The sequence below is a fragment of the Rhinoderma darwinii genome, chromosome 6 (assembly GCF_050947455.1).
Source record: "Rhinoderma darwinii isolate aRhiDar2 chromosome 6, aRhiDar2.hap1, whole genome shotgun sequence".
Classification (NCBI taxonomy): Eukaryota; Metazoa; Chordata; class Amphibia; order Anura; family Rhinodermatidae; genus Rhinoderma; species Rhinoderma darwinii.
The window spans coordinates 71,595,507-71,611,202 of record NC_134692.1 but is presented as its reverse complement, the minus strand read 5'-3'; the positions used below and the strand labels follow the sequence as shown (position 1 = coordinate 71,611,202).

The following is a 15,696-nucleotide window of genomic DNA, read 5'->3' as shown; positions in this document are numbered from 1 at the left end:
CACACAGTGTAGGAGGTTAGACCGTTCAAACCCCTCGTTTCTCCCGGCACTAGCCAGGATAAAGGAGGGGGGGATGCTGAGAGCTCACTAGAGCGAGGGCTTTTTACCCAATTTTGCAGCATAAAGCAATGTGGTTTCTTTACCACATGCAATGCTGCAATTTTGGGAATGGCTCCATCTAGTGACCAGCAATGGGAAATATTATAAATCAGAATCCAATTGAATCCAATTTATAATATTTCCTGACTCGTGGAAAAAAAAAAAAAATTAGAACAATGTTTAATCACCTATACACTAATTGTTTAACTAAAAAAAAAAAAACATGTTTTGCTGGCAACACATTCCCTTTAAACTCTTTATTTGGTAAGAAAAATACAGTAAAAAGTGCATTTTAAAAAGGGCCATAATATATCAACAGTAGTAATAAACATCTTAATGTGGAATGAAAGGCAAGTAAATGAGCTAATTTATTTTGATGTACCATTGGGTAATTATGTCTAAATAAACAAGTCATTATACACTGTGTTTCAAATTATTATGCACATTGGATTTAAGTGTCATAAAGATTTAATTATTAGTTTTTCAATTAAACTCATGGATGGTATTGTGTCTTAGTGCTCTTTGAATCATTGTAATCAATCTCAGACACCTGTGATAATTAGTTTGCCAGGTGTGCCCAATCAAAGGAAAAATACTTAAAGGACGAGTGTCGCGAAAAAAAATTTTTTTATATCAATTTGGTTTCAGTGTTTTATTTAACATTTTTTTATTTATTTGTGTGTTTGTGTTTTACTTTTTTTTATTTTTTCACTTTTTCTTGTCTATGGGGGCTGCCATTTTTTTTCCATCTCTGTATGTGTCGATTAGCGACACATACAGACATGGAATACGGCACATACAGCCCCATGGTGAATGCGAACGGGGCCCGTTCCATCCACTATGCTGTACGCCGTCTGTATAAGAACGGCGCATGCGCCGCTCCCACACAGTCCAAATTGAAGGTCTTCGGCCGAGCGACGTCCGGCGCCATTTTCTTGTGGACCGGAAGCCACGGCCGGACAGTAAGATTACTACTTCCGGTCGCGGCTTCCGGACTTGTGCACTTGGAGCGGAGGGAGCAGACGGAGCGGACGGACCGGAGGGAGCGGCGGCGGCAGGAGCAGGTAAGTTAGGTCTGTGTATGGATGTGTTTTACTGTGTGTTTACTACTGTATGTGAACCTACTACACTGTGTGTTAGCTCAAAAAATGGCGACACACAGTGTAGGAGGTTTGACCGTTCAATCCCCTCCTTTCTCCTGGCACTAGCCAGGATAAAGGAGGGGGGATTCTGTGAGCTCACTAGAGCGAGTGAGTTTTCTCAAATTTTGCAGCATAAAGCAATGTGATTTTTTTGTGGAATTGCTCCATCTAGTGACTAGCACTGGGAAATGTTATAAATTAGAATCTAATTTATAATATTTCCTGACTCGTGAAAAAATTAAAAAAATTAGAACAATGTTTAATCACTTATACACTAACTGTTTAACTAAAAAAAAATAAAAAAAAATTCTAGCGACACATTACCTTTAAGAAGGATGTTCCACATTATTAAGCAGGCCACAGGTTTCAAGCAATATGGGAAAGAAAAAGGATCTCTCTGCTGCCGAAAAGCGTGAGATAGTGCAATACCTTGGACAAGGTATGAAAACATTGGATAGTTCAAGAAAACTTAAGCGTAATCATCGTATTGTGAAAAGATTTGTGGCTGATTCAGAGCACAGACGGGTTCATTCAGATAAAGGCATAATGAGGAAGGTTTCTGCCAGACAAATTAATAGGATTAGGAGAGCAGCTGCTAAAATGCCATTGCAAAGCCGTAAACAGGTATTTGAAGCCGTTGGTGCCTCTGGAGTCCCACGAACCTCAAGGTGTAGGATCCTCCAGAGGTTTGCAAGTGTGAATAAAGCTATTATTCGGCCACCGCCAAACAATGCTCACAAGCAGAAACGGTTGCAGTGGGCTCAGAAATACATGAAGACTAATTTTCAAACCGTGTTGTTTACTGATGAGTGCCGTGCAACCCTGGATGGTCCAGATGGATGGAGTAGTGGATGGTTAGTGAATGGCCAGCATGTCCCAACAAGGCTACGACGTCAGCAAGGAGGTGTCGGAGTCATGTTTTGGGCTGGAATCATGGGGAGAGAGCTGGTATGCCCCTTTAGGGTCCCTGAAGGTGTGAAAATTACCTCTGCAAAGTAGGTAGACTTTTTGACAGACCACTTTCTTCCGTGGTACAAAAAGAAGAACTGTGCCTTCCATAGCAAAATTATCTTCATGCATGACAATGCACCATCTCATGCTGCAAAGAATACCTCTGTGTCATTGGCTGCTATGGGCATAAAAGAAGAGAAACTCATGGTGGGGCCCCCATGTTCCCCTGACCTCAACCCTATTGAGAACCTTTGGAGCATCCTCAAGCAAAATATCTATGAGGGTGGGAGGCAGTTCACATCAAAACAGAAGCTCTGGGAGGTTATTCTGACATCCTGCAAAGATATTCAAGCAGAAACTGTCCAAATACTCACAAATTTAATGAATGCAAGAATTGTGAAGGTGATATCAAAGAAGGGGTCCTATGTTAACATGTAACTTGGCCTGTTACGTTTTTTTTGATTGAAAGAGCTTTTGATTTCTGTAAATATGACCTCCCGATGCTGCAAATTCAACAAATTACCATTTTTAGTTCTCTTTACAACCTTTAAAATGTTTTGATCTCTGTTGTGCATAATAATTTGAAACAGTGCATTTTGAGTTTTTTACTTCTAAAAAGAAACAACTGTTATCATTAGGAGATTTTTTTCTTAAAATCGTACTCACCTATCGTTGTCTGATGTGTCAGTGATGGAAGTTTTGCTTCTTTGCGGCCTTCAGGTCAGAATAAGGTGTGAATGGAGCCCTTTTCTTTGAAAGGTAAAAGTGATGCTTGCTTTGTGAAAAGAAATTAACATAAAGGGGTGTGTTCCAGAAGCTGTTCACTGTTGCTACATGCGTTACTATGGAAGCTGCAGCTGTTGGTAGTTTAAAAGAACGCCTCCAGCAGTGACGTACTAGGTCAGAAGAAGCGCAATCTCCAGCGCGAAACAGGCTGTAACCTACAACTAGCTGTCCTCCCTGTAATGCTTTTATCCTCGCCAAGGTGACACAATAAAGTTAAAAAGATTTGCAAACGGGTGAGTGCCGCATTTTCATTTCTTTCATCTATATTATACTACAAGACTGTCTGTTTTTATGCTGAGCACCGCCCGAAGTTTGCTTAAATGAGGAAACCCTGACTCCACTTGCATCTATCTGCCTGTTCCATGCTGTGAAGATTGAGAGTGGTGCCGACTTCCTTCTACTGTGCTTGATTTATTCTGATTGACTACTTCTTAAAGTCTTGAGCACACTCTATTTATAAGCATGGACAAAGGAGAAAATCTGGATAGCAATATGGAAGTAGCAGGAAGTTCCTATGAATCTGCTTTTAAAGCTGGAAGGGAGGACGCAGTTGCGTTTTTTGCACTTTGTAACTCGAGAGAGGAACTACAAGTGATAAGCACAAAAACTTTGCATTGCAGAATCCATCAACTTGCTGAAAAGGAAGTTCGTCTATTCTGGACTATAAATTCTTTAAAGTCATATATTGCCTGCAATCGAGCACCAAGGGGTTTAAGAGCATATAAGGAAGCTTCCCTATATCAAGAAGATCCTGCTTTCCAGGCAGAATGGAAAGAGGCTCATTTAACCCATTCTTTCAACCTAATGAAAATCATCTTAAAAAGAAATGAACAAGAATATGAACAAATCACCACCGAATTGTGTAAAGCAAAATTAGAACTGAGAACTAGATTCACCGAACAACAAATGAATGATTTTTCAAAAAAATTGGAAAAGAAACTAGTTCCTATTCAAGCAGAGATAAAAGAAAAGAAAAAAGATAAATTTCTCAGAGATAAAAAAGATTTTGATTCTGGAAAAATCTTCGATTGGGGGAATAAACGCCAACAAAAAAAGAAAAGTCGCATCACTGCAAGAAGAAAAAATATCAATAATGACATTTGGACCACGGATTCTGATTCAAGTATTTCGGACGATTCTACTAGGATCCCCATAAATCAAAGTATCCCTTTAGGAAACGAATTCGACGAGGGGGTAGACGAAAAAACAGAGAAAAAGGAAGGGAGACCTATACGGAAAAGGAAACAAGTGACATGGAAGAAATAGAAGATCGGGAAAACCATTTAAATACTAATATAATAAACCTTACAGATTTAGTTTTGGATAAAGATTGTGTGAGTCTTTTGGAAAAAGGTTTAAATTTCAGTCTGGTAGAAGATTTTGATGTTGTAGATTTTGAAGTAGATCTTTTCAAGGGTATAAGAAAACTAAACTTGCATAAAACCTTAAATTTTGCGACAGATAACAGTGTTAGAAGAGATTGTGAAAAACCTTGCAAAGTAGGACCTCTAGGATTTAGTGTAAGTGGAAATTTTTCAGAGGAAGAATCTGCCTGTTTGCAAACCTTAGTCGATAGTTTTTCGGAAGAGGATATTGATGTATGTGAAGGAAGCGAGGCAGATTATTTTAAAGGTGGAACTGCCTCCACCTTTTCACCCCCTATATTTTCAGGAAGCAATCTAGACCTTTTTTCAAAAGCAGTGAAAAATGAAGTGGAATCACTCCTATACAGCACTGAAAGTAATATCTCGAAAGGGGAGAAAAAAGCTTTAAACCTTTTAAGAAATATGAATAATGTAGTTATAAAAAAAGCGGACAAGGGAGGTAATGTTGTTTTGATGTCAAGAGAATATTACCTCTCTGAAGCTTTGAGACAATTGTCCGATATGGGTACATATTCAGTTTTAGATAGAGATCCTACTCATAAGTTTCAACAAAAACTACAGACCTTTTTGAGAAAAAACGTGGAAAACGGCTGCTTATCACAAAAAATGGCAGAAAAATTGTACCTTGATTTTCCTTCAAAACCATCATGGTATTTTCTTCCTAAAATACATAAGGATAAAAAATACCCTCCCGGCCGTCCAATAGTTTCGGGGGTAGGCTCTTTAACCGAGCCCCTCTCTAAATATATTGACTGGCTGCTGAGGCCCTTACTAAAAAGTATTCCATCATACATTAAAGATACTAACGAGTTTTTGAATGTTGTTAGGAATTTTTCATGGGAAAAAGATTTCTACCTCACGTCTATAGACGTTGAAAGTCTCTACACCAGAATCCCTCACGACATAGGTGTAGATACAGTGAAAAGAGTTCTCTCCTTAGCTAAGAAGAGTGAAAACTTCATCTCTTTTGTCAGTGAAGGTTTAGATTTTATCCTCACACATAATAAATGGTATATACAAAATAACGGAACAGCCATGGGAACCCCAGTAGCTTGTACGTTGGCTAATATTTTTTTAGGGGTTTTTGAGGATAGATATATCATTACACATTTGAATCCATTCCTAACTAAGATTAAATTATTTGTCAGATTTGTTGACGATATTTTTATGGTTTGGTCCGGTACAAAATCAGAATTCGAACTTTTTGTCACATACTTGAATGATTCTAATAAAATGAACATGAAGTTTACAAGTAAAATTGACCCTGTGGAGTTAGACTTTCTTGACGTAAAATTAACAATCAAGGGGAATATATTACATACAGAAGGTTTTAGGAAACCAACTGCTACAAATTCTTTACTACGTTACGATAGTTTCCACCCCCTACACGTCAGGAAAGCAATCCCATACGGTCAATTTATAAGGCTAAGACGCATAAATGACACAGATGAATCTTTTCTTAAACAGGCAAACGCCCTAAAAAAACGATTATTAGGAAGAGGTTTCCCGCCTGATATATTAAATAAAGCCATGAATACTGCATTCATGAAAAATCAGAACGATTTGTTAAAACCAAAGAAATATAAAAATAGGAATGAAAAGGAGGGAAAAAGATTCATCTTTACTTTCAAATATACTGGTCAAGCACAAATCATCAAAAATGCGATTTATAAATATTGGCATTTAATCGAAGAAGATTCAAGTCTGAGAAATATAGCCATAAAAAAACCTTTCATCTCGTTCAGACGAAGTACCACACTAAAAGACAATCTAGTACATAGTAGATTTTCTGAAATTAAACATAATTGGCTTGACAAACAAATCCCGAAAGGGAACCATCGATGTGGAAATTGCGCCTTCTGTAGGTTTAACCTCCAGGCAAAAATATTGAATTTTGGGGGTATCACACAAAAAATAGAACAATTTATTAGTTGCAAAACTAAATTCGTAGTCTATATAATTTTTTTGTCCTTGTGGACGATTTTATATAGGAAAAACCATCAGATGCCTATATGTTAGATTCAGAGAACACTGTAAATCTATAACAACAAATGAGGGAGCTCCCAGATTAATCCACTGTGATCGCAATTTGAGTCACGTTACGCCTTGATCTCCATGCAGGTTCAAATCAGGTGGGGGGGGGGCGAGCTCGGAGAAGCAACAGATACACTGAGACGTTTCTCAAAGTAAAAATCCTTCTGACTTTATTTAACTGTAGTGGTCGCTTTTATAGCGTCAGAACAAAAAACATTCCATAACATATGAGTCATCTGTATATTCAATCCTTACATCCTTCTTTCCCATAAAGCCCATTGGTGGAGAATCAGGTATTCCCTTGTGTTTCCTTTTATGCTTAGGGGGGTTGGTCAAGTGATTGACCGCCATCTGTTCGCAATTTCAAGGGACGGCAGAAGCAGCTGCAAACTATTTCCTCTCTTAACCTTTCTAAAATACCCATTCTATTGTAACACATGTTCTCCTCTATAACATTTCACTCCTTGGGGCCCCAGATACATTATACATATATTTATACCATAACAATCCCTCCTTTTGTGATTTTACCAACACCTAAATTCCAATGCTACTTCTATCTCCTGATAGCAAGGCTTCGATCCATTTCTTCACTTGATTCACACAGGTATGTAGGTGGGGTAATCTCACAACATTCTTTCATCATAATGTATAGGCCTCTGATTGAATGCTTCCCTTATTTTACAAAATGTATAACAATTGAAACATGTAAGCAATATAAACAATATTATGAAACATATCAAGGGTTGGAATAACACATGCAGTATCTTAGTGGCAGTGGGGGAAATCCTGTAAATATGTCATACCAGTGATGGGCACTGGCATCTTTTATTGCTGACGATAAATTTATTACTTCCTTAGCTGCTATTGTAGCCAATACTTTCACTTTACTTAGAGTTACATTATGGGCTGCTATCAATTTCTTTACGTCTTTAGACTTTTGTAACACTTGTTTTAACTCTTCCAGTGGCAAACTAAAATTTCCATAGGGCAAAGGTTCAGGTACCCATACAGTGGACATTATTTCTTCTAAAGTAGGCAGGAACACTATAGTTTGGTTCCCCCAAGTCAAATGCGTCACATTGTATAGACATCCTGAAAATGGTCCTATGAGATTAAACTGGCTAAGGGTCTGCTTGTCGTTAGTTATTAAGCATACATGCTGTGGACCTACTTCAATATAAACCTGTAGGTTAGCTTCTGGGATTATAGTGAGTGCGCATACATTATCCTGGTGCTGCATTAGACAGGGTTCATATATTTCTGACTGTTCATTACATACATATCCTTGCTCTGTTAACTGGCACAAATCTATATTCCTTGTCTTATTTTGAGAATCTATGTGTGTTCCTTTTATTTCTGGCATCCAATATTGTCCTAATAATGTCACCGGATCAATCATTACCATTGGCATAACAATAAATTTGCATAATAGAGTAGGATTTTTCACATTAAATGCTATTAGTCTTCCTGCACACCATTTAGGTGGACACTCAGTATACTCAGGCTGTAACAATAACCACGTATCATTTCTCTCTCCTACGGGCAGAATGTCTGTCCATTGCCTAACATGACTACTAAACAATTTATTCTTACAATTATTTATCTGTTCTTGTTGCCACATCGTTTTAAGCGTACATACTGTCCAATTTACTAAAGTTGATACATTCTGTAATGTTCTATATTCGGTTAGCATACTTTCATTAAAAACATTTAGAAACAGTTCATCTATAGCTAACCCTTTTTGCTGTAAGGCAAAGGTAGTAGGTAACCATGAGGCACCTCTCCTTAATGCAGTAGATGTGTCGTCTCCCACTGAGTTTAATTTGTTCATAAGTGTTTCTAACTGTATCCCATTCAATACTCCTAATCCCGTTCCTGCCCCTCCTAATAGCGGGTCATGCCATTCTCTTTTTTTGTCTATGACAGCTGGGGGATTCAGGGAAGGAAATATTGAAGTGTACATTCTTTTTCTGCTGTTGGGTTACAGCGCTCTTACAAGTGTGTGCGATTCTTTCCAGACTTTGTACTGTTATATGTGGCTTAAAACTATCTCTTAAAATTGTTATCAAGAATACAAAATATATTCTATTTCTTATTTCGCTATTATTCATACATAATATCATCCCATCAGTCTCTTTTATTACAATCGTAGAGTTGAGCCTCTCCTTGTTGCATCTTTCATAAGTCTTATTTATCATTTCATTTCTATTTTTACTGGTTGTATAGTTCTATAGATACTGTAAATCTGGTTCATAACAACAAAACAACAGCCGTCTCTTCTTGTATGCTAATGTTGGCTGTTTTGTCTATGTGAAGGTACACAGTCCCTCCATGTGGTCCTTTTCTCCAAGTCCCTTCGGTTGTAGTCACATTTGTAGTATAACACGGGTCATTGGCCTTACAGGTGTAGTTACCCTGCTTTTCTATCCACTGTGGCATTCTCCCACCCTGTCCTGAACTGTTCCAGTGATTCTGTACTGATTACGTGTACAGGAGTAGCAGTTCTGCCTTTTTGTATAAGAGCACACGCAACAACCGCCGCAACAACCGCAAAGATCTTCATTCTTCTGGCTGAAGAACCTTTTTACAATGACTGGCGTGAATCCAGCTTGCCTTTCCTTCCAGCTTCACTGAGGTGCTTGTAACGAGTAGGACTTGAAAAGGACCATCAAACCTTGGCTCAAGGCTCTTCCTCACGTGTCTTTTGACAACGACCCAATCTCCTGGTTCTAGCTTATGCGTCCCTTCAACTGAATCGGGATCTAGAATGGAAGCAAAAACTTGTGCATGCACCTTGGTCAATTGTTTGTTCAGCGTTTATACATAATCTGTTAGTCTACCATACTGCATTTGGAGCACCTGTGGAAAATAACATCCTAATCTGGGAGCCGACCCAAATAAGATCTCATATGGGCTGAGACCTGTTCTTTTTGTGGGCGTATATCTTACTGAGAACAAGGCTAATGGTAGACACTCGGTCCATGGTTTCCCGGTTTCTACCATTGCTTTTTGGATTTTCAATTTGAGAGTCCCATTTAGTCTCTCAACCTTCCCACTACTTTGTGGATGGTATGGTGTATGTAGGGCTTGACTTATGCCTAGAGCTGACAACACATAGTTCATGATTTCACCCGTAAAATGAGTTCCTCTGTCGCTCTTGATCACCTCTGGAACTCCATATCTGCACACCACCTCGTTGATCAGTTTCTTTGCTGTGGCTACGGCTGTAGCTTTGGTTACTGGAAAAGCTTCTGGCCATCCTGAAAAGAGATCAATACAAACAAGCACATACTCATAGGTACCGACTTTTGGTAATTGAATATAGTCTATCTGCAGTCTCTGGAACGGATATATAGGTCTGGGTGTGTGCTTCTGTGGTACTTTTACAGTTCTTCCAATATTATGTGTTGCACAGATCATGCATCCTTGTGTAAAACTGCTGGCCATCACACTAAACCCTGGAGCATACCACACCTTGTTTACCAAGTCCATCATTGCCGTTTTTGATTGGTGAGTCGCTCCATGTGTTATTTGGGCCATCATTGGGAACATTGTCTTAGGCAGGCACAGTTTATTCTGGCATTGCCAGAGGCCATCTTTTCGTAGCGTTGCTCCTTGGGCCGTCCACTTGTCTTTTTCTTCTTCTGTTGCTTGTCCTTGAAGTTTTTGCAGTAGTTCCGGGCTTACAGCTGGTCTTGTTTCCTCTGGATCGTTTATCTGACATACGGCTGCTAACACGGGTAGCTTCTGTGCTGCTTGCTTTGCTGCTTCGTCTGCCAGAGCATTTCCTTTTGTCTCTGGTGAACTCACCTTAGTGTGAGCTTTAATTTTTACTACTGCTACTTCTGTGGGTAACATCAGGGTCTCCATCAAGTATTTTACAAAGTCTGCATTCTTTACAGGTGTACCTGCAGAGGTCAAAAATTGTCTTGCCCTCCATATGGGGCCATAATCGTGTGCAATCCCAAAAGCATATCGAGAGTCAGTGTATGTATTTGCTGTCTTTCCTTCTGCATGTTGGCATGCTGCTGCCAGGGCCTTAAGCTCCGCTTCTTGTGCTGAGCGGGACGCTGGTAAGGAGGCTGCTTCTAGGACTACATCTTCGGTGGTTACTGCATATCCTGTAAGAAAAGATCCTTCTACACAATACCTTGAACCATCCACAAAGAGTATTAGGTCTGGGTTTTGGAGTGGGGTATCTTTTACATGTGCAAACCCCACTGTTTCCTGGGCCATAAGAGCCATACAATCATGTTCATCAGTTTCAGGCAAAAATTGTGACCATACTTTACCTACGTCTTCTCCCCCTTGCTCCAAAGGCAGTAAGGTAGCTGCGTTCAATGTAGTACAGCGGTGTAAAGTAACCTGCTCAGGAAGAAGAAGAGCACAGGTTAATCTCAAATGTCTTGCAGTGGACAAATGCTTAGGTTGTACTTGAGTTAGAATAGCAGTAATATACAAGTTTTGTTTTGCCTTCTCCCTCATCTAAATCCATAAAAACTCGTGTGAGTGACGTCACATCGCCTCCTGTGTAACTTTGCTGGAGGGGGATGGTCTCTTACACATAAACCACAATTGTACCTGATCAGTTCCTTCACCCTTCCCCCCTTTGTGGACTCTGCGAGAGTAATGTAGCAGAGTTCACAACTACATCTCAACATAACACTAATTTAACCCCCTGTAATGTACAACAGCCTGAAACAAAAATGACTTTTTCCTGACAAACATTTTATCTTTACAATGACATAACTCATGTGTGAAATCAAAAACAAAACAATTGTAGTTAGTTATTCAATAAAACAGAAAATATTATCTCTGATAACATTAATTACTGCAAACCAATAAACAGTATAACGGTGGGGGCACATACATTTTCAAAACCCCCCGTGTCTCACAGTATCTGTAGTTTAATACGTCTGAATTATCAAAACACATGAAATCTGATCACATCATAACACATAAATATCGTAACTTTTATAACCAACAGCGCTTGCGCAAAAGAGAAGAAATGTATTTCGGTTTGTACACATTACTGATATATATATATATATATATATATATATATATATATATCTCAGCAGTGCATATTGAGATCCCTTTGTCTCATCAGCCCTGCAGACTGCACCCAGTCAGCCCCCCTCCTCCTCCTCCCAAACACAGCACACTACAGGGGGGAGGGAGGGAGGTCACAAACTCGCAGCTTCTCACAACTTCTTCTCTCACAATCTTAACACTTTCAATGCCGGCAAAACAACATACGTATCTGCAATCATTCATCACACCATTGTATAGGAATTATCTACGTTAATGTTTAACCGTACAATCTGTCGGCCACCATCTCTATATTATGATGACGTGTTGTTTCATCAGTGAACTAGACTGGAACTTCTGTAAATAGAAAAAACACTACAAATGACAAAATTAACAAGGTGATTATTTCATACTGATTTGGATGGGCCGGGCGTGGCCACATCAGGGGCAGGGGGGGGCAGCCTCTCCCATTAGAAACAGTGCGCAGGGGGTTTCCCACCAACAATGAGGACACACTCAACATGAGGTACGGACGCCATTACCGGGCGTCGGCTGGTCCTGTTTTCTAATACATACAATATGACACAAAGTCATACAAAATATCTATATCAGCATTTAATGTTGTGTCCATTCATTTCAAGAACAAGATTACATTTCTTATCTCACTAGCAGCTGTTCTCCACCTCCCCCTTCTCTTGTCACACTAGTTGATTCTAAATTATACCATATGGGAATTTACTATAAGGTCACTTGCAACTTTAAAACAGCTACTACTTCTATCACTTCCTTTGCTTTAAACTTTACTTTATAAAATATGAATTTCCTCTGACAACCTCCTGCACTTTTACTTCAGTGTATTAACATTACATACATTTGTAGGCTCTTTGTTGCTTTCTAAAAGATGCTACAATCCATCTACTCCAATCTGCTTTGTCATTTGACTCTGTGTGGTTCTGGATTTACAATCCCCTAATAAATTTACACCATTTTAACAGGTGCTTGCTAATTCACTATCCAACTGAGCCAAATTACAACCAACTAAACAATAATCCCACAAAGGATCTGCTCATTATATCATCTATATTTTTCCCGATCTAATCTTCCCGCTTTTCCCATTCCACATGCCTTCATTAACTGATTCGTTCCTTGCGTTGCCTTTTTACCTTCTCTTTCTGCTACTACCTGTTTGGCTGTCAGTCCTTGTGGGTGCTCATCTCGTAATAGGAACACCAAGTTCCCCATTGTTCACTAGTTATAAGTGGTCGCCTATGGGCAGACCCTAAGTTACGTAGGGGGTAATTTTCCTGATAGGTGAATTTCTTTCTCACCTATTTTAGACAGTTACTTATCCCCTCGAAACTTCTTAATAGGAACACCAAGTTCCTCATCTTGTGACTGTAAGTGGTGGCCTTTTTTGGCACACCCTAAGTAATTCAAGGGGTAAGTTTCCTGATAGGCAAATTTCTTTCTTGCCTATTTTCGACAGTTACTTATCCACTTGATACTTCTTATTTTGTTACAGATTTTAGCTACTGACAGATGAATTTCTTTCTCATCTATTTTAGACAGTTCTAGTTTCCGTACTTACTCTTCTACTCTGGCCAGAGAATCTTCCCTTTCACAGTCCTTTTATAACTAGCTTACTTCCCTCGTCTGAGACACCACTCGAGTACGTGCCCTCCGCACCATAAGAATATTCCTAATCCAAATAACAAGGCAAACGTAAAATCAAGCTGTTCTTTTGGAATTTTGAGCTGAAAATCAGTGCATGATAATCTCTGCAAGTACCTCAATGCTGTACACACATTTTCGGCATTTTTCCGGATTATCAGATTGCACAAAATTTTCGATTTCCGGGCTTAAATTTAGCCTATCATAATCCCCGTAGTCACCTGAAGCATGTACACATATTTCTGGTAATTTGCCGGATTATCGGAAGTTTTTTTCCAAAAACAATTTCCTTATTCTAAAATGCATTTGTGACACAAAACTGGGTTTCTACAACATTCATACAAATACTGTCATGGAGATCAGGCACTTTATCCTGAGGGTAGGATTACATATAGACTTGACCAGATTTTTACACTAAAAATACCCTCATGTGGCCCCTCTATCCCTCAGGAGTACTACCGGGAAGGTGACCTACCAGACAGGAAGGTGCAGAGCAGAGTTTGTAAGAATTAAGTCTTCTTACCTTGCTGCAGCAGTGGTCTGCACGTTCCTTCGTCCGGGTGGTCGCCATTCAAGTCCCGGGAGATCCCCTAGGTGGGGTGCCGTCCTTCTGGTCAAGTCCCTGGTTCGGGCGCCAATTTCTGTGATCGCAATTTGAGTCACGTTACGCCTTGATCTCCATGCAGGTTCAAATCAGGTGGGGGGGGGCGAGCTCGGAGAAGCAACAGATACACTGAGACGTTTCTCAAAGTAAAAATCCTTCTGACTTTATTTAACTGTAGTGGTCGCTTTTATAGCGTCAGAACAAAAAACATTCCATAACATATGAGTCATCTGTATATTCAATCCTTACATCCTTCTTTCCCATAAAGCCCATTGGTGGAGAATCAGGTATTCCCTTGTGTTTCCTTTTATGCTTAGGGGGGTTGGTCAAGTGATTGACCGCCATCTGTTCGCAATTTCAAGGGACGGCAGAAGCAGCTGCAAACTATTTCCTCTCTTAACCTTTCTAAAATACCCATTCTATTGTAACACATGTTCTCCTCTATAACATTTCACTCCTTGGGGCCCCAGATACATTATACATATATTTATACCATAACACCACCATATGAATAAAGCCCATGGTGGAGACTCTAATCTATTGAGGTTCGCAGGTATTGAACATGTCCCAATTCCTGAAAATGGGGGGGATAGACATAGGATATTATTGAGAAAAGAATCAGGATGGATTATCCGTACCAATGCAATGGGACCTGCCGGCCTAAATGATAAAAATGACATGGCAGTCTTTCTATAACAATCTTTATATTTGTGCTTATAGTTTTTGTTTTTAATTTGCCACACATATGATGTATGTGTTGCTTTTTATCCTCACTTATGTGTACAACAGTGTAACTATGCTTTCTGTAAAGGAACAATGAACGGCTTCCTATATCATATCCATTATGGTGTACAAACAAAAAATGGCTATGTAAGGATAAAACTATTTATTTATAGTGTATTTAACTGAATACAGTTCTTTGCTCCATCCCCCGAATAATTCATCAAAAGTTTCCATTCTAATTAATCTACATATATATGTATATATTTTCTTAAAATCGTACTCACCTATCGTTGTCTGATGTGTCAGTGATGGAAGTTTTGCTTCTTTGCGGCCTTCAGGTCAGAATAAGGTGTGAATGGAGCCCTTTTCTTTGAAAGGTAAAAGTGATGCTTGCTTTGTGAAAAGAAATTAACATAAAGGGGTGTGTTCCAGAAGCTGTTCACTGTTGCTACATGCGTTACTATGGAAGCTGCAGCTGTTGGTAGTTTAAAAGAACGCCTCCAGCAGTGACGTACTAGGTCAGAAGAAGCGCAATCTCCAGCGCGAAACAGGCTGTAACCTACAACTAGCTGTCCTCCCTGTAATGCTTTTATCCTCGCCAAGGTGACACAATAAAGTTAAAAAGATTTGCAAACGGGTGAGTGCCGCATTTTCATTTCTTTCATCTATATTATACTACAAGACTGTCTGTTTTTATGCTGAGCACCGCCCGAAGTTTGCTTAAATGAGGAAACCCTGACTCCACTTGCATCTATCTGCCTGTTCCATGCTGTGAAGATTGAGAGTGGTGCCGACTTCCTTCTACTGTGCTTGATCATTAGGAGATTTGTTCAATAAAATTTGCGTTATACTCCAACGGTTGATGGCTTGAAGATTATACTGACTGTCATTTGCATCGACTATTTAGGAAAATCAGCGAAAAATAACATTTGCATAATAATTTGGAATGCGGTGTACAAGTATAAAACTGAAAAGAAAACGCTTTAAACCACAGTGCAGCCTACTGTATGGAAATTTAAGAATTCCAGTATGAGCGTATGTACAGCCTTGTAAAATAGACTTCACAAAGGAAGTCACCATCAGGACCAGCTGACCGTTGAGAGTTATACTTTGAAAAAATAGTTACCGTAGTATCTTAGAAAATAGGCTCCCAAACTGTTGATCTCTTTAATTTTCTTACGTGTCCTTAAAAAATTGAATAGTTGTGGATTTCCAGTTTATTGACATTAAAATAAATGTGTTAGAAACAGTACATTCAACTTTTAATTCA

At 39.2% G+C, this 15,696-nt stretch overlaps 1 protein-coding gene across 2 annotated transcripts in view; it reads left to right on the top strand.

Moving 5' to 3' along the window:
• ANKAR (ankyrin and armadillo repeat containing) overlaps positions 1 to 15,696 on the top strand; it is a 468,018-nt gene that overhangs the window by 349,131 nt on the left and 103,191 nt on the right. The gene's annotated exons all lie outside the window — the stretch shown is intronic.